Genomic DNA, 26,792 nt, shown 5'->3' on the forward strand with positions numbered 1-26,792 from the left:
CTTTCCTTCTTTTATCTAACTTGCGTGTGTCGCATCTCGCGTTATTAATTCGACCTCTTTCGCACGACTAATCATGCTACGAACGGACTCTTGTGTCACACGTGTGTTACGACTGAAATCGTTGCCGTCTTACTGATAGCGGAAGGTTTCTCGCAAAGATCATCCTAGCGTGGAGTCGAATGACTGCTGTCTACACGAAGAATCGCTGTCGAAATCCACACGTGCCGTTGGACGGAATAGCGCTTCACCTGTACTAACGGGCAACCAGGCCGCTTGCCGTTAGCGTTCACTTTAAGGAAAACAGCATCCTCTGACTACCCTACTTTGGAGAGACGTGTGTCCCACGACTCTTCGAAGAGAATATAAGGATCGACAAAGAGTCTTCACGTGTAACTATAAAGATAGTTATATAGTGGCAGCCAGGATTGACAAAAAAGAGCCAAATGATTCTTTCTTTTTCTTAGAGTGTGGCCGTTGTTCGTTGCGAGGCGAGAGAGTTAAACAAGCTTTATTGCGCGACCAGGCTTGAGCCCAAAAGGCTAAGAAAGAAAATTTCTCTGTTGTGGATCACAGTATCAATTTTATGGCACTACAGAAAAGATAAATTACCGAAAAAGACAACTGTCTGAAAGGAACAAAGACAAGTGATAATCCTTAATGCGAGACCGACTGGCCTAACAGTTAATTTCTTGAAAATTAAATAGGAAAGCCGCAGAAAATAAAATGTTTCGTTATGAACGTTTTCCTTAAGTGTAAGGCTTCAGTTCGCATTCAAAAGTTAAGCACAAGAAGTCTTTCTCTGTGCTTTTTCTTTGCTGCATCATTGTACTGTATACTGATTCCTCCCATTCCAGTCATTCTTAACGGATGTAATTGCTGACACTTTAGCACCAAAATAATACAGTCAGTACCTTTTACTGTATATTGAGCGTGAAATGCATCGTCTTATGTGTGAGGTTGCCGTTGCTTGTTTTGAACCGCTACTTACAATGGAACGTTTCTTTCCAACGCTCACTAATGCCTTAGAGATAAATATTGCCTCTTGTAAGTCTCGTCAACCGATGCAGTATCGATATATTATTGTTACTTAATGTGTTATTGAACGTTAGTGGTGTGTAGCTAACACTTTCTTATGGAAGATTTGAGTAGGCTTTTTCAAGATGCCGAGTCGCTATTTATCGCATTCAGATGAATCTCTACAGTTTATTTATTTATTTATTTATTTATTTATTTATTTATTTATTTATTATTTATTTATTTATTTATTTATTATTTACAACACCTGCTACCACAACTTTGGTCCGACCAGGAGGGGCTATATTTAGTGCACAAGTGCAGTTTTGCCAAACATGCCAGCAAGACCCTATAACAATTTATCTAATTAAATTGAACTTTAGTCTTCAGGGCATAGACATCAGATGTAAAGTACAATGCACTGAAAACATATGGCTCAATCAGTGAACGATTCCATCACAACAAACAGCGACACAAAAATACCAAATTGAATATTTTGCGCTAAGTATACGGCGTCATGATTTACAGGTGTTCTCCAATATCGATCAATCGTTTAAAATCCTCACTGCGTGTCGGTTAACCTCGCGTAATCGATTGCAATCCTGTCGTCGCGAATATCTGGCAATGGCTAAACACAGATCTTTTTAGACTGTTTAAAAAAATTCAGTCTTTGCGAGACGTCTGAATGGTGGGGAAAGGGAGGGGACTGGTGAGATCCTGCGAACTACGTTATTTTCGACAGTCCGAGTACTGTACGACCAGGTTTCAAATTGAGAGCCCGTATATCGATTTCAAGTTGAGCGCGTCAATTAAATCTTCGCGATTATCGGAGGGCATTGGACTGCGAATCTGCCAGAACGCGTGAGCCCCTCTCCAACTTCGCTCAATTCTCGCAGCGTGGCGCGGCGGCTTCGTGGAATCCAATTCTCAATCGACGATTGCGCCATGACCGTACATACAGCGCCGGAGGATTTGCCTACGATGCTTTCGTTTCTCTATAATCATCCCTCCATGCTCCGCCCAACCAGATTCCGTGCAGTGCGCAAAAAAACTCTTGCAGGCCAATCAGAAAGTACAAACGCTGCCGGTTCCAGAACTGCTTTTTACAAGATATGCGACAGCACAATTTCGATTTCTATTTGCTGGGATTGAGCTACATGGATGCCTGTACTTTATTTTAAAGCAATATTATTGAAACAGAGAGACTGCTTCGATAAATTTTGGAACTCAGCTGTCGTGTTTTTTAGCTTACGTCGTTTTAATTACATTTCATCTTGAAATTTTCAAATTTCTTCTGATTCTAGCATTTTCTCTCGTTCTCTTTCGTTCTCTAACCAACACTTTAGTATTCTTAGTTGCATTTTAGTTCTGACACCTTCCCATATACGCTGTTCGAGTAGCTTGTTTTTCAGTCGATCCGCAGCCGTGGTATTAAGATTCGTCGTTTCTGAAAGAAAGAAAGAAAGAAAGAAAAAGAAAGAAGAGAAAGAAGAAAGAAAGAAAGAAAGAAAAAAGAAAGAAAGAAAGAAAGAAGAAAGAAAGAAAAAAGAAAGAAAGAAGAAAGAAAGAAAGAAAGAAGAAGAAAGAGCTGTCATATAATTACACGCGAATGCCTACAGGCTACTCTAAAGACAAAGGAATCGTGGTGAGAAAGTTTCTTGGAGGTTGAGGGAGTCAACGGAAAATAATGTATCTAACGTTAGTATTGACAGCTGAAATAAGTGGAGTGGTCGTTTTATAGCCATGTTAGAAATTATGAATTCAGCGAATATTCTTGAGGAACACGAAAAAGGAACACATCGATGCAGTGGATCTGAACGAAAAGACATAAATCCTGCAGTATGTTTACCAAGTTCTGTTGACGCTAGCGGAGCTGTGCTCATTATACTGCAAGGACAAAAAAAAGATCAATGAAGCAGTCGTCTCATCTGTATCATGTGTTTTAAACTCCTCAGAGTAGCGCATACATAAATAACTAAGAAAAACATGGCTGATGCCTCTGTCATAGGAATCGGTATAACACGAAAGTAAAAAGTGTCTTCACAGATGTAGTTGAGCGTTTGTTGTGCATTGTTTCACCCCGAGGGCGAAGGAATGAATACTATAGCAAGTTGTAATGTCACGCGAAGAACGGCAAGCAACTCGAAACTTGCAACGCGCTGCTCAAGCAAAGGAACGCACGGAACGAACATACACAGGATGAGCGAACTAACAACTGTCACAGCTCGACAGTTAAAGCGTGCTGTTCAAATACAAAGGAGGACGAACGAAACGAACGCACAAGTATACACAGGATGAGCGCGAACTGCCACAGTTGTAACTTATTTGTTTGTGAACAGCGCGCTCCTTTCGCAAAGCGGCCGCTGCAGTGAGCGAAGTGACCTTCGGGCTCTCTGCAACTTCAACGCAAACTTACGGTGAAGCGCAAGACGTAGAAGATAAGCGCGCGCGCACGAGCGAGCACACCCTGTAGAGGCGCACGCTCATCTCAACGCGTGGGGTGACGACCTTTAAAGCGCGCCCTTCGAGCCCTTCGCGCCATCTCGCTAGTGATAGCGAAAACACGCTGATGTACCACCGATCTCCGAGTACCGCCACCGCCAAATGGTGTTTATAAATAGCACGCCGTTAGTATGACGAAGAACGTGCCTTCTGTGGAGGAGTCGTTTCGCGCTGCGCGCTGGGGATCGATTGGTCGTAAGTACGACTCCCGGTGACGGAACTCTTTCTTCTAGTTTTTTCTTTGCCATATGTTAGTATTTATATTTTACAACGTCATATCCGTGACAGAAATGCGTCAGTGGAGCCGTGGTGGACCCCGGCATAAAACACTTTCGTGTTAAAAAGTTTACAAAAAAAAAAAACGCTCGCCACCGTACTTCACTTACTATGGCGTTGCATGCCTACTGCCAAGGTTGTGGATTCGATCCCTACTGGCGGCAAGCTGTCTTTCTTTCATCCAGTTTATTTTTTGTCTCATTATTACCGCACTTGAAATAACAACAGCAAGTAACACCTCTCCCCAGTGCTCCATATGGTGGATTCGTTTTGTTATGTCTAAGGAAAACGGGCCCTTCGATCTATTCTTCTTTCGTTCATTTCTGCAATCTGGGCATTTTAAGAAATTATGTCGCAACACTACCTCGCTGCGCTCAACTGATTCTTGCCGTGACGTAGCCTTCCCTTCGACCTGTTTTCGCGTGAACATCGAACAAAAGTCTGTACGTGTGACAAGTCCCTCGTATTCTGGCTCTCCATCCGAGTACGCTGTCGACGCGATTCGCAACTGTGACGCACTGCACGGAATTAGTCGTCGAGAACTCGAGTGCGTACGGTTCGCAATTCTCGCTCGCAGCGCGAAACAAACGCGTGCGCTCGCTCGCTCAAATGTCGGGGCCCTTAATTCGGTGGAAATCGAAATTCAATCTAAACTCCAGACAATGTATCGGCCAGATTTAATCAGTTTGCGGCGTAATTTCCTTCCTTTTCTTTTTTACCTCCCGCGTTACACTCAAGCGATGTATAGTCGTGCGAGAGATGAAAAGATGGCAGGGGGAGTGTATTGGCTTGTGAGGGGGAGTATTGGAACGTGGGAGTGTGAGTAACTGGGAGGGGAGTATGGGCTAGGGAAAGGGAGTATTATGAACATGGGAGGGGAGTAAGTTGAGTGGGGGAGTAAGCTGGGAGAGGGAGTATTGTGAAGGTGGGAGTGGAAGTACGTGCTTGGGAGAGGGAGTATTGTGAGCATAGGAGGGGGTGTAAACTAAGTTGGGGAGTGAGCTGGGAGGGAGAGGATGCGCTGGGGAGGGAGACTATTGCGATTTTGGGAGTGAGAGTATGCTTGAAAATGGAGGGGGGATGTGGAGGCAACGTGCGAATTCGGAACTCCATTTGAAAAGATGGCTACGTCTCCTAGATAACGACCGTGCAGAGAGGAACTCGTTTGTTCTGTTTCTATCATTATCTCGTATAACCTACGTAGATGAAAAGCGGCGGCTAGACGGCTGCTTGATTGGAAAGTGGGTAATTGTATATGCGACGCTGGCTGTCTGTCATCGCGCTTTTTTTTTCTTTTTGAGAGCGTCGCTGAATCCCCGAGCTTAATTAGGAACTCGAAGCAGCGTGACAGCTTTGCGAGTGCTTGCTGCTCGACCTTTCGCGTCGAAAATTATTTAGACGTGTTGTGACAGCGACTTTGGAGGAATTGGGGATGAGATTCAAGCGAAGAGCCTAAAAGAACTTGCCCCGGGATTAGAGACGAGCGCGTCGCGCTTCAAAGAATGTTTTGTGACGGCGATTAAGGAAGAAAGCCTCCACCCCCCCTTCCCTACTTACGAATGGAATGCGACACCCGCCGTCTCCGAAGCGGCGAGATAATTGCGACAATTCTGTCGAGAAACTGTTAGAAATAGGGTTACACATTTAAGCTCACATTTGTCGTACCTGGGAAGATAAGGACTGACGCGATGCGCGGTTGATTTGTTAGGTGTTTTTGTAGGAGTGTTTTACTAATAGGCATGTTTTTTCGAAACAGACTCAACGAGGAATTTCGCTGTCAAACAATACGCTGGTTCTGCGACACTTGCGGGTTCTGACTCTTGAACTACCCAGGGATGTAGCGGAGATTTGTCCTATTGATGCTTTCATATTAACTCTTAAAATCTCTCTCTCTCTCTCTCTGTGTGTGTGTGTGGGTGTGTGTGTGTGTGTTGTGTGTGTGGTGTGTTGTGTGTGTGTGTGTTGTTGTGTGGGTGTGTGTGTGTGTGTGTGTGTGGTGTGTGCCCCCACGTGCGCGCGCGTGTGTGTGTGTGCGTGTGCGTGCGTGTCCGTTCATTCGTTCGTTTTACCGATAGAGAGAGAAAGCTCTTTAATGAAAACAGAAAATTCTACCGGCGCATATGAAGGCACCTACATGCTACTCTGTATAGGGAAGGGGATTGAGAACAGAAAGGCCGATGGTTTACGTATGCCCAGTTGGCTTTCCTACAAACACAGTTCTTAACCTAATAAAACTGCCAGCGTTGGCAAACGCATTATGCGGAAGTTGAGGCACTTGAATTCAATCTGAAAACAAATGACACAAAGAAAATAAATGAGATTGAATATTCAAATTCCCGTGCAAACGTTTGTTTTCTAATGAGCTGCGGGAAATATCGCTGCAAGTGTGACCGCGGAGATGCCACGAACAAAAGAAGGGGAATTGATCGACAGCTCGTTTCCTTTGTTAGACTCAACCTAATAAAACGAACGGGCAATCAAGCGAAGGAAAGTATAGGGCACAATGTTTGCAGTCTTTAACTGTAGTGTATTAATTACGACCTACCTGCTGACAACACGTTCTCTAACCAAGTGCTCACCTGTTTCCCTCCTTTGCAGATCCGCGAGCACATGACCCCCGTGGAGGCGATGGCATCGCTTATCGCGGCCGTCACTCACGATCTGGACCACCCCGGGGTCAACCAGCCGTTCCTTATCGCTACCCCAACCACCTGGCTGCACTATACAATGTGAGTGTTCTACTTGATGTGACTTTCACTGGGAAGTTTTACCGCGACGATTGCAGCGGCGCTTACCGTGACGTGTAATTTCAGGCTTGCTGTCAGGCTTACTTTGACGCTGACACTAGTGCATGCCGTGACTTTTCATTTCACGCTTACTTGACACTGGCCGTGACGTTCGCCGTGGTAACTACTGTGACGCTTGCCCGTGATACTGTCGTGACGTTTCATTTCAGGCTTCCTGTGCAATAGGTAAATGACTGACGTTCTGTTAGGTCTTTAGGTAGTTTTGCGGTATGAGTGAATAATTGTTGCGAGATAATTGGTGCGAGATATTGGAATGGTGAAGTTCTTAAGGTCACTGATCGCAATGGTGTGGGTATTTTGGTAAGCAGTTTTTACCGATGCACACAATATAATGGTATGCGCGATTGTGGATAGCAAAACGAGAACGGGGTAATCAGCGCAGCGTTTCACGGAGGTATCTTAAGTAATGGGTAAGCGAATGTAATCGAATTCGTTCTTTTACGCAAACTTTCAACGTAAATATGACAATTTCTGCAAAGCCGAGCTTACTTTAGTACAACTAGGTCTAGACTTTCACCAGCGCAACGTGTGACCATAAAGAAAGAATTAAGGAAGTCATGAATTTTGGAATGCCTAGCTGCCTACCGCTCTTTGTCGGGGAAATAGATGTCTGCCTCTTCGGGAAGCTTAGAAGCCTGAATAACACTCTTGCAGTCGATATTTAACCTTTTGAGACGCCACCTATAAAGAACTGTCTTTAAATGCGTCAAATTTACACAATTTCAAGGCACTCTATATTCTATTTTAACAAAAAATATGCCATAGTACATTGATTTATGTGTGTTATAGTAATTAATCCTAATTAAATTGTAGTTAAATAACTATTATCCTGAAGTCATTCATGCTCTGTTTTTTGCATAAATAGAATCAAACCTTTGGCTAGATATTCAGCGCAAATTCGTGTTCGGTTATGTCCATTTCGAGTAAAGAAAAATTACACTTTTGTCGTGGTTCGCGGGAAGGGGCTCGTCGAACTACTCGTCGACTTCAGCAAAGTGATTTCAACAAAGTACTTCAACAAAGTGACTTCAGCAAAGTACTTCAGCAAAGTGACTATATTCCGCAGTGCACTGCACAAAATGAGGACACATTTATTGCGCAGGAGGTTCAATTTATAGATAGGTCAATCTATCTTGCGCTCTCTCAGCCACTAGTCGACACAATTAGCAAAAATAAGTGGTGTAGACAATTGTGCACAAAGCGTGTCAAAGGGTTAAAAGAATGTTGCAACAACATTTTTAAAAATGCGCATTTTAAGTACCCGCGGGTTTCGCTAACGACAACACGTCCCACGGCTTACTTGGTACTCCGATTCTTTTTTTTTTCCTGTCTTTAGAATTTCTCGGTGCTAGAGAACCATCATTGGCGTTCTGCCGTGTCCTGCCTGCGTCAGTCTGGGATTTTCGATCACCTGGCCACTTCTGTATGGTGAGTACCCTATGCACGTTACTTATCGTGGTTGTCTGCAGACTAAGCGAAGTCAGTTGCAATTTCCCACGTCGATACGGAGGTCGCAATGCGTCAGGGTTTCCTGCACGAGCTGTATAAAAACTGGAGGCGACCCCTAATTCTCTACTTGGGTTTCTGGGAGTGGGACTTACACCTGCGCGTTCGTGTGGCCTGGTGTATCCATTGGTTAAAATTAGTGTTTCGTCACACTGCCGAAGCGGATCTCGGAGTCCATGTAGAAACAAGCGCGTGGTTGGGATGTGCTCCGCCAGGAGCCGCAACAATCCGAGCTGCTCGCAAGAAAAATGTCTGTTTTTTCAATGAACCCATTCACCTAATTTTCATTACTTATCCTGACAGTTTATTGGCCCTTATCTTAAGTAAACGTACGCTCTCATATTATATGTATCCAATATAACTCCAAACTTGAACGATAGCATCAATTTCGTACCAGTTTTATATTCCAGAATTTTTGTGAATCTTCGGAAAACCGTAAGTGCTTGGAAGGGAACCAGGAGTGTCACTGATTGCTGGAGCCGCTTATGAAACACTTAACATAGATCATATTTCTACTTGCACCCTCCAGCAAGCGTGCCGCTGCGCATTAACTATCGGTGTACACTTTAACGCTATACTACAAGAATTTACGCGTTCAAGTTTTACGATGCAGACGCACGCATGTTGCAAATGTGGTGTTCTGGTGGCTCATCAGTTAGTATAAGCAGTTGATGTTTAGTGTCCGATGCTTTGCTTCCTACTCGGTCTTTTTCAAGTCTTTGTTTCTTGTTTTTACTAACATGAATCTCTCAAGCTGTCCTTTTTGCCACGTGCAATTGCCACGAGCTTTCCAGGTCTTCACAAGACCTGTCAATAGCAAGGACTATCATTATCATTATCATTTAGCAAGGCCGCTGCCAGCATGCTTTCTCGATTTCTTTTTCTTAACTCTGTCAAGCTTGAACTCCGTAAACGGAATCTGTGATGTATGGTGTCGAAGCACGATGTATTTCTCATCGTGATCTAATTCCGTGCAGGGATGAAATTGAAGAACAAATTCGAAGCCTCATCCTGGCAACGGACATCACTCGGCAGCAGGAGTTCCTGTCCAGGTTCAAGGTAAGACTTTCATTGCCCCTTTAATAGTGCTGTTATTTTTAATTGCTTCGCCCCGCCACGGTGGTCTAGTGGTTATGGCGCTCGACTGCTGACCCGATGGTCGCGGGATCGAATCCCGGCCCCAGCGGCTGCATTTTCGATGGAGGCGAAAATGTTTGAGGCCCGTGTACTTAGATTTAGGTGCACGTTAAAGAACCCCAGGTGGTCGAAATGTCCGGAGCCCTCCACTACGGCGTCTCTCATAATCATATGGTGGTTTTGGACGTTAAACCCCAGATATTATTATTTTTAATTGCTTCACCTATTCAGAAATATTGCGAGCCACTAGCTAAGCCCAAGCCAGAGGGGCTGCAGTACGAAATTAAAAAGGCAGAAGTGCAGTAGTGTAGATAAAAAAAGTACTCAGCTTGCGCTAGTGGTGCCAGGCTGGAACCAGCTGCGGAGCTAGTGTTCGACCTAGCTACGTTTTGCTAGCAATGCCAAGCTTTTGCTAGTGATGATAAGTTTTTGCTAGTAGTAATAAGTAAGGCTAGACTTAGGGTGGTTGAGACACAGTTTCAGTTAAATTCTTTTCGCCTAATTTCTCCGGAGCTGTCAGACATGCCTAGCTATTTGCCTGCTTGAAGAATTAGTATGAATGGTTCTTTTATGCAATTTTTTACGCCTTGAATTTACACAGCGATACTTGGAGAACAACGTGCTCGACATGGCAGACAAGGAATACCGTCACTTCATTCTCCAGGTACGTACTCATAGACCAAAGCCAGTGTTTGCGCAGTTACTTCCCATGATGCTCCCATTATTGTTTTTTTTAATACCGTGACTTGAGATTGAACTTGTGTAAACAGAATCTAACCTTTAGAAATTCCTGTGAAGTTTTGTGATGTTGATATGTCGCGGTTTTTTAGGACTTTTTAAAGGGACACTGAAGAGGAGCAATGAATTCGTTTGAATTGATAACGTGTGCTCGGAGAACTCTTGTGTAGTTTATTTCACCACCATAGGTTTATTATTAGAGAAGAAAACCAAGTTCAAAGTTTCGTTTTTAAATTTCGCGCCAAACTTTGTAATTTGTGACGTAAAAGATTTCAAAGAGCATTTAACGTATTTTGGCGCCACTGGCTCGACGAAATTTCCACAAACTCGTTATGTCAAGTCTCTGGCCCCCTCAGAGGACAATGTACTTCGATTTAACCGATTAGGAACTACGTAGGCCCAAGCAGGTGCCGTCAAAATATGTGACGTCACGGCAAATGGTGCGGGAATTCTAAGGTGGCGTCGCCACCTGTATTTTCTTTTTTCGCGTCTTCTCGCAGCAAGCGTGCTGTTTTTGGTATCGTGAAAGACTACTTTACTAATGCGAGAAAAATTGTTTTGCTCTTTAGTGTCCCTTTAACCGTCAATCATTTCACGGGTATGTTCCTTAGAGAAGTGAAGGCTTTCGCTAAACTAATCAGAGGCACACTACATAAATCCTGACATACTTACGGTATGCGTCGTCATGGCACGTGTCTGCCTTGTTTGTCTTAATTTTTAAAATGGGCATGCCATGTGAACAGGCGGTGACAGATGCGAACGCACTGTTCTATTTGTGTTGGCCACGGTGTCTAGAATTCTGGTATATAAGTTATCCGCGTTACTTTAAAAGCGATCGATCGTTTAATCTTGGAGCTTTTATGCCATGCACAGATTGCTCTGAAGTGCGCCGACTTGGGAAACCCCTGCCGTCCCTGGGATATCAGCCACCGGTGGAGCCTGCAAGTCTGCAAAGAGTTCTACAGGCAAGGTACGATGACACACCGAGCTTGTAAAGTGACCGCGTGACCTAAACCACTGCTTCATCGCTCTGGTGCATGGGACGACAGTTTTAGTGGACAGATTGGTTACGAGTAGCAGCATCTACCTTGTCACATAAGCTGAATAATTGAACAGCTTGAGAATGGTTACGAGCAGTAGTGGCATTTAGACGTTGTCTAAATAGAGGGGATTTACTAACTTGTAATTATTTATCTCCACGAGCGCTATAACCGCCAGAGACATATTACGCAGGAAAAAAAAAAACGATAAACACAAGAAAATAAGAGGAAGACAGGAGCTCTCTAGCCAGTTGCGTACGACCGAAAAGCCCAACAAATAATTCTTTTAGAGCGCTATAACCATTTACTAGAATTCGACGATAAAAGTCCAGTTTATGTAGTAAATAAAATGTTACAGTTGACATGAATTATGATAATTTCATCCTCATGATCTGGGACAAACAAAGTGCCCGGTGATAATGCAGTGCTGATAACTGTTCAGCAGTACATGATATGTGGAAGCTTCATTGAATATTTGTCAATATGAACAGAAAAATATTTCTTCAACCTGGGACGAAACAATACGTGCTGGCTGCCTAACCACATGTATTTACTTGAACTTTGTGTGTTTCTTCTCAAAGCTTTCGCAATCAACCGAGTTCAGGCTTGTTATAAAGTTAGTGTTACCGTTTTTGCACTTGTCTCCCCATTAAGTTAGGAGGCTGACGCGTCACTTCCGTGATGCTGCCTTACATGGCTATTACTTCTCCTGCTAAGGTGACTTTTAGCCATGGTACTCAGGACTCACTAATCACTCGCCCTTATATGTTCCCAGGTGACTTTGAGAAACGGCTGAACATCCCAGTCACTCCAATCTGTGATATAGAGAGGACTACGGTAGCCAAGATACAAGCTGGTGAGTTTAGCCTGTCGCACATTTGAGTGAGTTACGCATGTTGCTCTCCGCGAAGTGACATTGTTGTCTAACGGCTTCTTGTTGAAGGCAATGCCCTTCTCCATTTTCGGTCGAGCACTGTTCCTAAAGTAAGATTTTTCTAAAATATGGTTACCTTAAACTGATTGCAGTAACATATCTTGTCAGGAAATGCACTATAAAAACTCTGACTCTCTTTTCATACATGTGCGTGTCACGTGTGTAGCACTTTAGAGAGGCACGTTGACTCTTTTTAGTAGAGCCGTGGGACGCACGACTTTCCAAAAGAGTCAACGCACGACTCTCCTAAACAGAGTCAATGTGCCTCTCTAAAGGAAGTGCTACACATTGACTCTCACATGTATAAAAGTAGAGTCAAAGGACACCCCTTTTTTAGAGTGTGGTGCTAGAGGCACTTACGGTTTTGTCAGTGTCTCTCTAATGTCAGTGGTAATGAGTTTAGAACCACCGATGTTACGAGGGCATAATTTGGTTGTTGCAGTTATTTAATATTCTGTTTGCCTTTGCTGAGGTTATAGTTGCAACGAGACTACGCGTATTCATTCTGGTAAGTCGCTGTACACTCATGGGTTAGAGTTTCAATGTCTCATAACAAATAAGGCATGTTATACCTTTGTCGAGTGGTGGAGCATAAATAGACGTGAATTTTTTCTTGCATCGCGTACGTAATTTCAAGTAAACGCGATCAGAGTTCAGAAGCGCCGTCACGATGAACAGGGCCAAACGTGGCAGCGCTACACGCCGCGGGCGCGACACAATAAAAAAACACTCCCATGCTCCTTTCTGGGTCTTCGGTAACCCCAGCGTTGGTTTGACGTCACCAGGAGAACCTGTGACGTCAAAGGAAGATCGAAACGAGCGACGGCCTCATTTCGATCATCAAACGCGTGTAACTCCGCTTCACGGCACCATTTCGAAAAAGTCTCGCGGCCACATTTCGTTGTAAACTTGTGCACAACTACAACACACAGCTGAATTCGACCTCTGGGTGGTTTAGGGGCCCTTTAAGCTTCAGTCGGAATAGTGCATTGATTCCTTTCTTACTCGCTGTCACATGTCACCCGTTTCAGACTTCTACAAGTACGTGGTGAGCCCGCTGTTCGAGATCTGGGACCAGTTCCTGGACACGCCTCTGTCGCGCGAGCTGCTGCGCAACCTGTGGCTGAACCACGTCCAGTGGGAGAAAAGGTGGCCGCGGCCGACGACTCGGCCGCTTCGGCGTCCTTCGAGACGGACCTCAACGCTCCGCTTGCTTCGGAGGAGGACGAGGGCGACCTGCTAGACTTCGACGACGAAGACGACGAAGAGCTGCCGCCGCTTCTGCGGCGCCGCAGCGCCACGGTGGCCCGCTACTCCTGGATGGAAGAGACGTTGGGGTCGAGCGCTTGGGGACGACGCCACAGCATGCCGCTCAGCGTGCCCAAGCTGCCGTCGCGGACCGTCATCCGGCGCCGAAGGCAGTCGCTGCCCCTCGCGGTGGCCAAGGGCGCCGACGCCGCGGCAGCGACGGGACGCCTGCAGCCGCCGGAGGTCAGTCACATTCATTCCGAGTCAGTCACATTTCCCAACTCAGGCGTGTATCCGATTGGAGTTGACTGTGATGGTGATATGATTGGTGTTAAACGGCATATCTACATTTCAACGGGAAGCAGGAATAAAGGTAACAGAAAGGCAAAAGGCACGGAGCTTAACCAGATAAGCTTCCGGTCGGCTACTTTCCACTGGGGCATTGGAGAAGGGAAAGATAGACAGATGAGAGGGAGAGACAGGGAGAGGGAGGGAAGGGAAAAAGCGGGATGTTTAGGTAGTCCATAGGTAGACAGCACAAGACGCACCACATTTGGAGCGAAAACCGCAGGATGAGTGTTTTTTCCTTGTGCTTTCCTGGTCTTTTGCATTCCTTGTTAGTCGACTGTCAACCTAGCTAATTAATTAGTTAATAATTCAGTTTTACTTTTCGTCTGTAAACAATTACGCAGGCATTCCGTAGAGCCGTAAACGATGACAAGTATTGGGTCTATATTCAGGTTGTTTTAGCAAGTAACCGCCAAGGCATGAGGAAGTTACTGCCACTGACCATTGTCAAGGTGAAAAGATGCGCCGAGACGTTTCGGGACTCGTTCGGTGTCCGTGATCGCGGTCTACAAATGTCTCTACACCGTGACTTGTTCAGTGACCGTATCCTCTTCATCTTGTTGCTTGAATGGATAGACATTCAAAACTTACTGTGTACTGGAGGCCTAGCTCGCTGTACATGATCTTGAGGACAACATTGCAACATTTTAAGAAACGCGGACAAACGAACAACGATACCACAACACAGCGCTTGTGTAGTAGCACTATTTGTTTTACCGTGTTTACGCTACTGTCCTCATGTTCCTCTATCATTCTTCCACCTCGCAGGAGAGGCCCTCGTCGCCGGCACTGTCGGCCGAGAACCTGCAGCCGACGACGAGTCTGCTGTCGCTGTCCAGCACCCACGAAGGGCGCCCATCAGCACGGTGCTCCAGAGGGTGTCCCGGGAGAGCGAGCGCCGCTTCCTCGTGCACCAGCCCATCTCGTACCCGCCGTACCGACGGACCTCGGAGCCGTTCGTGTCGACCCCTTCGAAGCGGGCCTTCCCGCGACGCTCCGAGTCCGTGTTCGCCTTCTCCTCATCAATGGAGGTCGAACTTGGCGACGGCGAAGACAAGGAAGCCGGAAGTGGTGACGAGAGTAAGGAGAAGCAGACGACGGCGAAGACGAAAGAGCAGACGACGGCAGCAGGAGGACAGGACGGCGAGGACAAGACTACGGCTGAGGAAGACGGACAGGGAGATCGGGAACCAACCGCTGCGGAAGAGGAGCATGCTCAAGAGGATGACACGTCGGACCGGGCGCGAGAAGGTGACTCTTCGGGCTCAAAGACTTGCGAGAACGGTTGCGGAACGCCCTCGCCGCCGCCGTCTGGAGTGACGTCGCCCGCAGGAAGTGACGTCATGACGCGAGCGAACGCTGGTAGTGGTGACGTCGTGGTGGTGGTTCGCGGTCTTCCACAGCCGTGGTTCGGGAACGCGGAGAGGGCGACTTGACGTCGGGGAGTTCGCGGGCGAAGCCGCCTGCTCAAACGAAGCGAGCTCGCCTGCAACGCACTCCGGCGCAACTCGCGAACAGGACGCGTGGTGAGTAGGATAACATGGTTACACGAATGTTTTTTTAAGCACTCCTCAGACTTTCTTCGTTGACAATTCAAAACGCACTGATCACCTGACACCTTTTTCTGCACTCATGCCGACGGGTTTTTCATTCTCTTAAGACAATCACAAATAACAAATGTACATTTATCCTGTCTAAGAGGATGACAAATAGGCATGGATGCCTGACAGAGCGTCATACCCATTTCTATACACGCATCACTAAACAACAAAGGAGGTTACATAAGCTTAAAAGGCAAAATGTATGCATAATACAAAACGACCATACTACACATTGGGATACGTTGTTCACTGCATCTGGCTACACTGGGTCTTGTGGCATTTGCCTCGTTAGGTAATGTGGTTGTGCCAACCCACAAAGCCCTGCACTGCGTCCTGTTAAGCGTAGTATTATAGAAACACTCAGTGGGAGAAAAAAAACAGATTTAGTCAGCTGCCTCTCACTGGGATGTGGGTGAATACGTCAGATAGGGAGGCAGAGATGCTACAAGACTAACGATGCTGTAATACAATGAGCTACAACACATTGCAAAAACGTAGGCGTTGTGCGCAGGCAGCACACGCAGTTCGAGTTATCCGCCATCACTTAATCCAGTGTTTTCTTTTTCGTATTTGTCCATTATGACTACAAACATTTTTTCCTACCCTCAGCACCGCCATCGGTCGTACCCACCACGTCGTCACCCAAGGCGACGTTCACAATCGAGCCGCCGCCGAGCGAGGGCACATCTTTGGGCCGAAAGTGCAAGGGTATGGAGGCGACCACGTCGCTGGACGATAACGAGGACGTACCGATGCCGTCGTGGTCGCATCGCTTCAGCCTAACCAACGAGCGAGAAGCGCACCAGATCGAGTTCGACCATCCGCCCGAGGCCTCGTGGAGAAACTGCGCAAGGTGCGAGCTTCCGTCTCTGTATTTTATTGCGATACTAGTTATAGGGACGCTCCATGAGAAAATTTGTCGACGCCGTCGTCGTCGCCGTGATGTTCTGTGAATGGATGAAGTGCGATAAGATCCTACTGCGTCTCTCGTTCAGTACGCAGTGGAATTGAGAGAATGCATGCGAGAGGGTATGAGGGAAGAAACGCATAGCGCGCCATCGTGGGGCATAGGAGCAGCAGAGCGTGCGTCTCTGTTAGTGATCGCGCCATGTGGAGGTCAAGTCATAAAAGCCAATGCCCTCTGCGCTGCACAGGTAGTGAAAGACGACGCGCGCGCCCACTCTTCTGAGTAATCAGCAGTGGCTTCGAGGGTTCAGCTATAAGTTGGGTCAGTGAAATGTGTAAGTCCGCGTGTCTCGCGCTTGGATTTCGTCGTTGTTTACGTGGCCTCCATGACTCGCTCCGGCAGCGCGCTACCGGAACCAATCGCAGAGGCCACGATACGGAAACAAAGAGACGCCTAGCCATCCAGGACAACCTTTTGACAACCGTATATACTACGGAGTTTTGTATATTCCTAAGGAACGAAGCGTCTTCATTAATTTCTCAGCCTAAAAACAAAAAAAACCACATTACGGGTAGTAATAATTCAACTATTTCTTGGCGCTAACGCATTTACTGCAAGAAGTCTCGCTAGCTTTCACAACGTTGCACATGCTGCATGAAACGGCGTGTAGTCTTGGGCGCCGGTGGATTTGTGCGGCTAATATCACACAAATCTACCCTCGCGTTTTCTCAAAGCTCGCGTTATCTCGAAGAAGTGAGATACCTCAGCACGTTCGCTCACTTCTGTTTGCGCTCTGCGTAACTTCAGCGTTGTGATGCTCGGGGCCGTCGAGTTAGTACGTGTCCGTGTCATACACCGTGGTCATTAATTTAATTAGCGTGCGAATTATTACTACGCGGTACAGGTCCGGTAAATGTTGGAACCTTTTATACTTGATTGAAGGATTAATTTCTTTCAGACAGAGGATTGCATGATATTCGGATCTTTCTTTTTTCAGCCAGCGAATTGAAGTTACAGACGATATGTCGCCTAATGGGGATTGTTTGCTGTATATGTTAACAGCTGCTTATAGACAAGAAAATGTAACAGAAAGTGCAGAACCAGTATGAAAATACACTTTAGAAATTAATACAGATGTGCAAATATAATACCTCGTGCACATAATGCAAATCTACACAAAGGTCAGAACACAAATTCGTAACAGAATAATACAATGCTCTGTTTGGTGAACTTATAGAAGTTTTTCATCTTTATAAGTCAAGTTAAGCCTTGCTGCGCCGTCTGCGGTGTACAAGAACGTGTATATTTTCGCTTAAAACACTTTGAAAAGGGCGTTTTGAGTTACGGGTTCTGTGTTCTTGCTCATTTTGCCGAAAATATAATTGTAGGGTTGCAATTGTTAACGTTGCAGTTCGCACTATACCGCGCGGTTTATACAAAACTAAAAAAAGGAACTTCTATTTCGTTTAGCGGAAGCACTGTAAGGAACAATAGTCAGTTGACCCTTTATGCGAGTCCGAACTGCCACGATATATCCTTTAAGGGACACGTGAACTCACTCTGTGAACGTTATACTCTCGTCGGAGAGTCGTGGACCCTAAAGAGATCCCGTGCCTCTTTATAAAAAAGTCACATACGTGAAAAGCCGGGACTCGACAAAAAGCGTAGCTCATAATCTTGGTTTTCCTTAGAGTCAGCTAGCTGCCGCCATTAAAGCCGAACTCACATTTGCGTCGCCATCTTTACCGGAACAACCGGAGGAGTTCGGCACCGACTTCACTGGGCCTCGAGCGACGGTGTCTTCCTGGCGACCCCGCCATGTGGCCGGCGCGTTTCCGAGACCGAAGTGCTCTTCCGGCTTGCGGCCTGGTCGTGCACTGCGGCGCCGCTCTTCCATGCCGTCCGAGATCAGCAGCTCATTCCGTAAGCTTAGTGTTTTGTTTTTAAGCGAAGATTTTATAACTCACAGACATCACTGGCGGCGTCATCATACGCGAGAACCCAGTGCCGGCAGTGTACAGAAATGGCGCCCTGAAAGGAGCGGCCGGTCACGTGCACGTTCTGTATGCACCGTTTTCGAGTACACACACACCACAGATTTATATATATATATATAATATATATATATATATTATATAAATATATATATATATATATATATGTAATATATAATATATATAGTAGTGTGGAAAAGAATCACGCGGACCCCGATAGAATAAGTAAGAAAACTACACTTTCGTTGATTCGGCACTGTATATTTTCACTAACGTTTCGTCTGTGGAACAGACTTTGTCAAAAGTCTGGTCCACCAGACGAAACGTTAGTGAAAATACAGTGCCGAATCAACGAAAGTCGTAGTTTCTTTCTTCACTATATATATATATATATATATATATATATATATATATATATATATATATATACACACCACACAGACACACACACACACACACATACGTAACATCACAAACTTTTTTGATCTGTGGCGCCATGGTGAAGTCATTGTGTGAAATCATCGCTTGCTCGGAGGTCACGTGGTTCTTTTTTATCTCCGTGAGCGGATGCGGACGGACGCCAGAAAAACAAGGAGGTGTGCCATTTACGGTTGCGCTGAGAACTCTGGTACTGAGGTCATTTGATAATTACGATTATTCGCAAAAGTGTTTCAGCGCCCGTTTAAGTTATTCCTGGGCCAGGTCATAATCAAGCGGCCGTGGTAGCTGCCGGGAGACGCGGTCTCTCCGTTAGTTCCTAGGTGGGAGCCCAGCCCAGCAGTGTGCCTGAAATAATTCAAGTTGTTCCTCTCTCTTTCTCTCTTTGAAAGGGAGTTCCAAAGTTTTGCTGTACAGCGGTAGTAATGAAAGCTGTGGCCCAAAAATTTGCAAGGAATTTAAAGATAGACGCTGGTTGCATTGGAGGTCAAAATTAGTTTTAAATTGTATTAAGTAGTTTTTGTTTGCGTGTTTTTTTTTTGATACTATGCACTTTTTGTTGAGATCTCTCTGAAGAGCATTGTAATTTGCGCGAAGATAGCTATTAAGTTCTTACAGAAGTGGAACTAAAATTGGAGCGTACAACAAAACAGATTTGTTATGTTTTTTCTATGTCTTTCGATGTACAAAATCGCCATTTATGAGCGGTTTTCTTTATACTAAAAAAATACAGATGCTTTAGGGTACTGATTCTAGTTCCAATTATGTAGATGCCAAAGTTACCATGTGTAAACTTTTGTTTGCTTTGTCCTATAGTTCCCCAGAAAAAGTACACAAAGATCCAAAAATGTTTTGAGAAAAACGCAGAGATCACCTAGGGGGGCACCAACATTGCCTGTCGAAGAAAGGACCAAAATTATTTTTGAAACCACGAGTGCCCAAGTGTGATAAATTTTTGAAAGATAAGCAAGTCTGTACGTATCGGATGATTGCACATCCCAAAATCGAAATTCTCGACCAAACGAAGTCTTAACCCGTTTTAAGTTGCAACCGGTATATAAGTAAAGTGAGGCACGAATGGAGAGCCTGCCTATTTACGGATAATAGTTTCGGCCAAGCGAGGCCTCGCTCATCTGTTGAAAGCTTTTCGACAAAACTTAAGCGCTTGATTATGAATGTAGTCTTGTGGTTCAAATGAATGTAATATGTACGCAGTTTACAAGGATAGATCAAAAGAAGTTCAAAGAACCTTGTTCGACTTGCGTGCCTGAAACGAAAGAACCCTACTGAGGAATCCGCGTGTAATTGGCTCCAATAGCATGCATTTGCAAAAAGAATGTAGACCGTTGAACGTAGTAGCTGCACAGGGCAGCTTGCTGTCCTCACCATAGAGATTCCTATAATTAACTAGGGGACTCTGGCGCTGCGATCGTTCAGCTACCATGGGAATGATGGGTACTACACAAATTTGCCTAGTCTTCGTGCTTGCGGCTTCAAACGTACTGTGGCTTTGTTTATTGCTGTGTTTGGCGTTCGTTTTCGATAAAAGAATAGACCGTTGTGAACTTCGTGACCAGGTTTGATTTGGTGAGCCTAAAAAAGTTAAAGTGGTGAAGTGGAACTGATGACTTTTGCTAAACTTCGTTTTGCGACAAAGCGGATGCAGGCGACGCGCAGCCAAACGGAGCCGAAAGAACGAAGTTTAGACAAATCCGTGTACTACCCATCATTCCCATGCTGGCTGAAGCGTCATTCGTTGCAGCTCCCAGACACTAGCGCCAGAGTTCCCTCTAAGTATTGTAGGAAACTCTATGGTTCTCACTAAATTGTCTCCATATTAAATACGTGAGTCCGTCCGTCACATAAGACGATCGAAGTTATAAAGAAAAAAAAATGCAAAAACATTCACCGACGATAACCATACTGCCCAATGCATATTCTGAGCGCAGCTGCTTAGGTGCTTTGATTTGCCATAAGTTGAGCAAATGCGCATGCGTCAAGGCAACGCGGCGCGGCACGGCGCGGCGCTAGTTGCAGTATAGAAGGCTAGGTTTTCGCGCCAACGTTACCTCGTGAACCTAGCGTCGCCAACGTCCGCCGCCGCTGGCTGACGCGAACGCTGCGCTGGACTATAAAGGGCCCCTAAAGGGGTATTCAGACGGGGGAGAAATGCTCGGGGGATAAGGCGCAGCCTAGTGACGTCAGCTCGCGAGGAGAAGTCTCCACAAATGCCCCCACTCACACGGACGAGGCGAACGGAGGGGGAGACCAGTGTTACTAGACTACTCTGGTGGCTTGCACCACCCGTTTGACGAGCTGCTGACGACCATGCGGGTGCAGACTGTACACCCGCGCCGCTCTCTGCAGGAGCAAGTGCAACAATGTGGCCAAACAAGCCCGAAATTTCGCCATATCCACCGCCGGGGGATCGTTTGTCCTTTCGGGGAAAAGGTCCCCTTCTCCCTCGAGGAGGCGCGGGGGGATCACACCCACTCGCTAATCCGTGACGTCGCGGTCACGTGATCCGCAATCCCCCCGTCTCCCCCGAGCATTTCTCCCCCGTCTGAATACCCCTTAAGAGTCCGCTCGAGCGTTCCACACACATAGTGCCCCTTCGGTCGACGCACGTATTCTTCTCCCAAGCCTCGCAGGTCAACCTACTTTCTCGTGCCCGTGCGCGAGAGCATGAGTCGCGCTGTCACAAGAAGTGCGAGCAGGCACGAGGCATTTCAGACGCTAACACAGCGGCTCGCTGGGTCTCATGGTGGAGAACTCCTTGGAGCAGCCTCTCTTTCATCCTCGTTCGCTCTGTCGGTTACTCCGACAACAACGGCGACGCCCCTGTACGAGTAACGGGTGCCTAAGAGCTCGCTCTAAAGATTCATGACCACCCGTCGCTAGAGCCGATGTTTCGACAAGCGGACTTGTCTTGATCAAGGCTGCAACTGTCTTCAGCTGCGGCTGCAGCCTTGAAGAAGAGGAAGACCGCTTGTCTAGACGTCGGCTCCAGCGAGATCTCGCGTTCACGAATAGGCAGTGGTTAAGACACTTGTCTTCACAGGCTTGGGTTCAGACCCCAGCACCGGCAAGAAGATCTACTTTGTTTTATACATTTCTTTCTTTGTAGCGGCGATCGTCTTACTTGACGGACAGACATAGTTATCACGTTGGGTCAGCATAGAAATGCTTACACATTTGAAACTCACAAGGCCCCGTATGCATTCGCAAAGGCGTGCGCAGGATTCCTCATTAGGAGAGGTGAAGTCTCATCGCACCGCACCCACCCCCCCCTACCCCTGTTTGTCAAGTTCGAAAAAAAAACATGGCTGATCCCTCCGTCATAGGAATCGGTATAACACGAAAGTGAAACGTGTCTCCACAGAAGTAGTGCTTATTGTGTAGTGATATATGAGAGCTTGTACAAGTCTATTCGTGTTTGGCAGCTATAGCAGCGTTTGACGTGGATGCAACCATGTTGACAGCATGTCTCTATCGCGACGACTAACGCCCATGATCATTATTAAACCGTTGTGGTAGCTGACAGTGTGAACATATATTTGGACACAGCGAATCGTGAATCCCGCGTAAGGATGATATCAACAAGCTCGTAATCAACACTGGTACCCGGTATGCGCTTCTTCAAAGCGTCGTCAATTAGGGAGAGAAATGGCACGGTGTGCGCTTTCTAGTAATGGGTAGCCGACGCCTGTGATCATGCATACATCACACACTGCGCTTCAGCAATACGGGAGGTAGAGGTTAGTAGCCTAAGCCGCAAACGCGTGCGTCCCGCTGGCCCCTGTCTCGCAGGCGTGGCTCTCGCTCCACCAAGTCACGACATTCGTCCGTCGAAATCGCGTCCTTTCTGCAACGCATATTGCAGCAGTTTTGTTAGTCGGTGCTCTCGCAATTGAAGCAGTCGGCCGCGGAGAAATCCCGTTGGTGCACGTGGAAACTGCACTACTCCGATGAGCCGACGCACGCTAACACGAAGCCAAAGGCAAAGAACGTAACTGCGTCAAGGGTGCCTCGGCGACGCCAGCGCGGCCAGTCTACCTCTCTGGTATTGAGACGCTTTAACCATTACCTCCGATATCGCGTGCAATCTCGGAGGAAGCGCTAGTAAGTGTCGATCGTGAAGCATTACTTCTTGTCACACCTCACAGACGGCGGCACCGCCCCGCTCCGCCCGCCGCGAAAGAGAATGTGTGAAAGATATAAGGCGCGTTCGCGCCGTGTCTAGCATCTCCCGAGTTAGCTTACTCGGTATAGCGTCGGGCGCTTGCCGTCGCGGCCGCAACGTCGTGGGTTCGATTCCCAGCGGGGTATCTTTTCCTTGGTTTTTTTCTTTCTCACCCGTTGGCGTCCATATTATCAACGTCATATCCGTGACGGATGTACTTGGTGGACCCCGGCATAAAACAGTTTCGTGTTAAAAAAACAAGCTCCGCAGTGGAGGTGAAATGAAGTTGATGCAGTGACGTGCTTCGCACCGCGGCCTGCCTTCGGTCTCCGGCTTTCCAGGGCATAGATGGGAGATAAACAGTTCCTGGAATGCGACATCAGGGCTCCTCGAGTGCCATTATCGTCAAAAACTTGCATGGCCATAACCTTGCACTGTACACAATGAAGGAACAGGCGCGACTGGATAAAGGTATGGGGACTTGGCGCCCCCCTCAGATTGGGGGAGGGGGACGCCTCCCCCTCCCCCGCAGCCCTGGTGCGCACGCCTATGTGGATTCGCCTAAAACGACTCGAAGGCGAAAGCCATCCAGTGTGATTATATTACGGTGCACTTTATATCACGCGATCGCCGTTTCTTTAGTGGAACGAGCACTGATTGACACCCTCGTTTCCCTTCTAAGCACTCCCGGTCAAGCAGTTACTTCCGGTTTTCCGAATATTCCGAACAAGTCTTCTAAAAAAATAAACAGCGATGGTTCTGTTTCAAGTTCATAGTTACGTTGGATACATATCATCGTGGCATAAATTTACTTAAGGTAACGGTCAGTTAACAGTCAGGATATTTAACGAAAACGAATTGATTGAGTTCCTTGGAATATGGTGCAGCTTTGATCGTCGTGGCACCTGGCGGAGGAGGTCTCAACCACGCGCTCTTTTTCTAAGTGGCCTCTAAGATTAGTGCAGAAGAACGCCGGCGTGCGACTGCAACTACCACACAACGAAGTCAAGTATTCGTCGTCTCCAATTCTTTTAAATGCGAATGCATTTCTTAGTCGGGCTATGTAAGGCATCCGGCGTTGTCCGCGCGCCTCTCCGCTCTCACTCCCTCTCCCATAGCAACAGCTGCGGGCGCGCGCGCTTATCCTCGCCCCTAGCAACCGGAGCAGGTGGTGCGGGCGGAGTAGCGGAGAGTGAGTGGAGAGGAGGAGCATGCTCTGGCGTCTGACGGCGCTCGCATCGCGGGAGCTCATCGGAGCTCCCGCGCGTGTGGAGAGAGGGTAGGTGCAGTGCTTCGCCGCTCCTTCTCTCGCCGTTCACTCTCTCTCTTTCCCTGCGCCACAGCCTCAATGCAGTGCGTTTGAAACGCGTTTGTAGCGTTTGTGCTGCCTTGGCACAGCCTGAAAACAGCGCGTTCTAAACGCGTTAGTGCTGCATTGAAGGCGGTGGCAACATCCCTGAGGTGATTACGAACGCACGTAGGAAGCGTTCGTTGAAAGAGGCGCCCAAAAGGGAGACAGTTGAGCGCGTCGATGTGTCCAGCTTTACGCCATTAAAATTACTGCGCCGTGTACTCTCGGCGCAAGAAATGCATTCGCATTTTTTCACGATTCCCTTCGGGGAGGTGGGGGCACTTTTTTTTGCTATAATTACGCGAACGCCTTAAAAACAAAGTTAACGCGCAACCGCGCGTTTCCATCTACGATGCTTGTGGGTGGTCTTGTGACTTTGTGTACAATTTCGCGTCGACGTTACCTCGCGTTATTACGAATTATAATCTTGGGCGAACGAGGCTCTGCTTACGAGCCAAACGTTTTTCGACCAATAAAAATGTGTTTGATTAGGATCGCAGTCTTTTGGCCTTCATCAACGTAAATATATTCGCGGTTAAGGTGGCGAGATCATAAAGAAGTTGAAAGAAGCCTTGTTCCACTTCTGCGTCTGAAACGTAACAACCCTACTAAGAGATCCACATGTAATTGGCTCTAACGGCAGGCAGTAGTTCTTGCAGTTTTACCAGTTGCACAACGCTGTGCCATAGCACCATCAGCGGTAGCGAGTATGACGAGAACTCGTCGTCTTATGAATGCGTAAGAATTTGTCAGCCTACCGAACGGGGAAACCTTCTGTCCGTCCTTCGGCAACGTAACAAGAAGCGCCCTTTACAAAATGGCGCACCTTGCACTAATGGTGCAAGGCTGGTGCAAGGCTGGAGCAAACAGCCGAGGTGGGCGGGCTTCCTTGTTTCCCTTTATTTTCCTCTTTCTTTCGCTTTCAGCCATTCATTCTCTCTGTCTTTCTCTTTATTTTGTCTCTCGCTTCTTTATATTTCGTTCTTTATCTCTATATCTAATCCTTTCAGTGTCTGTCTTTGTTTTTCTGTCTGTCTTGATCTCCGTTCTTTTTTCTTTTTTGATCTGTTTCTATGTCTCTCTGTCTTATTTCTTTGTCTTCTTATATATATATATTCTCTTTCTTACCTTTGTATGTCTTTACTTCTATTTTTCTTTCTCTCCTTCTGCGCTCGTTATCTTGCCCATCCGAGTTATTGCATCCATGCCGAAAGAATCAGCACAGCGGGAGAGCGCGTGCCGGGCGCCCTGTTCGGGGAACGAAGAAGAGGACGAATAGAGAGCGCGTTGGCAGAGATGATAGCTGTCGCAAACGCAAACCGGGGGTTTGCCGAGCTTAACAGCTCAGCTGTTTAAATCGTGTATAAACCGAAATAAATTCGTAAGGAAATACATTGGCGGCGTGGGGTTGGAATCAACTGCGAACGTAAAGGTCTAGCAACAACGCGTGGAGCGCTCTGGCCAAATTCGAAAACTTCCCGACTCGTGAGACATATAAGACTTTTTTGGCTTAAAACCCGCTCTAAGCTTTTCACTCTTGTTTCCGCCTCCGCGCAGATCTAGTCGCGCGGAGCTGGTGCGGCTGGCCGCTGCGTCGGCTCCGCCGCGGCTGGCTGGCTCGGCGGCCCGTGCAGCGCGAGCTCATCCGGCGCCACAGCATCGGATTCCTGGAGCCCGTGGCGCCAGTCGTCCGAGTCCGAGGACGGCGGCGGGTCGTGCGCCACCTCCACGGCGTGCAGCACGCGCCGCGGAAGCTGCGCCCCCCCGCCACAGCAGCACCCGCGCAGGCACTCCAGCATCACTCGAGGACGAGGACGAGACACGCGACCTGTTTTCTGCCTTTCGCCCGGCGCCGGCAGCCGCGTCGCCCGGATCGCTCAGGTAACGGATAGGATGGGATAGGGTAGGACAGGCCAGGACAGCAAGTATATCATAGGACAAGTTAGGTTAGGTTAGGTTTAGTATAGTAGGGTGAGATTATGATGGGTAGGGTAAAATGGGATATGGTATCGTTAGATAAGATAGACGGGCCAGGAGAGGCAAGGATAGGTAAGAACGGTTAGGTAAGGTTAGGTACGATATAGTGAGATATGATAGGTAGATAAAGGAGATAAAAGGGATTATAAGAGAGGACAGGTCAGGAGAGGAATCTATAAGGACAGGTTAAGATAGTGGGATATGAGTGTAGGAAAATGGATATGTATAGGATGGACAGGCCAAGAGAAAGATATGAGGACAGGTTAGGTTGGGTTAGGATAGATGTGATTATAGGGTAGGATAAAATGGGATATGTTTACATAGTATAATGGGACAGGCCAGGAGAGGAAAGGATATAATAGGACAGGTTAGAGTAGGTAGGATATGATAGGGTGCGATATGATAGGATAGGACTATATAGTAGCATCAGGTTTGAATAGGATGGGGTAGTTTTATGATATGGTATAACGAGATCGAACTGGATAGAATGGGATTGGATAGGGAGGACATGATATGAGCTGTCGGCACATAATAAGAAAGGATATGTTAGAATAGGATAGAAAGCAAGGATACGATAGGACATGGTAGGATAGGAAAGGACATATGATACGATACATTGGCATAGCCAGGGAGGGGGGAATTGAACTCTCGCCCCCCCGAAAATTTTCACTTTCGCATGTGTATATTAAACACACACATATACACGCACGTACAAACACACAGAAAGGGTGGTGTAAAACCCCCCCACCCCCGCTCCGTGAAAGATATTTCTGGCTATGCTCCTCATACGA

General features: G+C 46.9%; 1 pseudogene; it reads left to right on the forward strand.

Annotated features, from left to right (window-relative positions):
* The window catches only part of LOC119377707 (cAMP-specific 3',5'-cyclic phosphodiesterase 4A-like), a 53,577-nt pseudogene extending 38,659 nt beyond the window's left edge, over nucleotides 1–14,918 (forward strand).
* Nucleotides 14,919–26,792: the final 11,874 nt, after the last annotated feature.

This window comes from Rhipicephalus sanguineus, unplaced genomic scaffold (assembly GCF_013339695.2).
Source record: "Rhipicephalus sanguineus isolate Rsan-2018 unplaced genomic scaffold, BIME_Rsan_1.4 Seq550, whole genome shotgun sequence".
In the NCBI taxonomy this organism is placed as follows: Eukaryota; Metazoa; Arthropoda; class Arachnida; order Ixodida; family Ixodidae; genus Rhipicephalus; species Rhipicephalus sanguineus.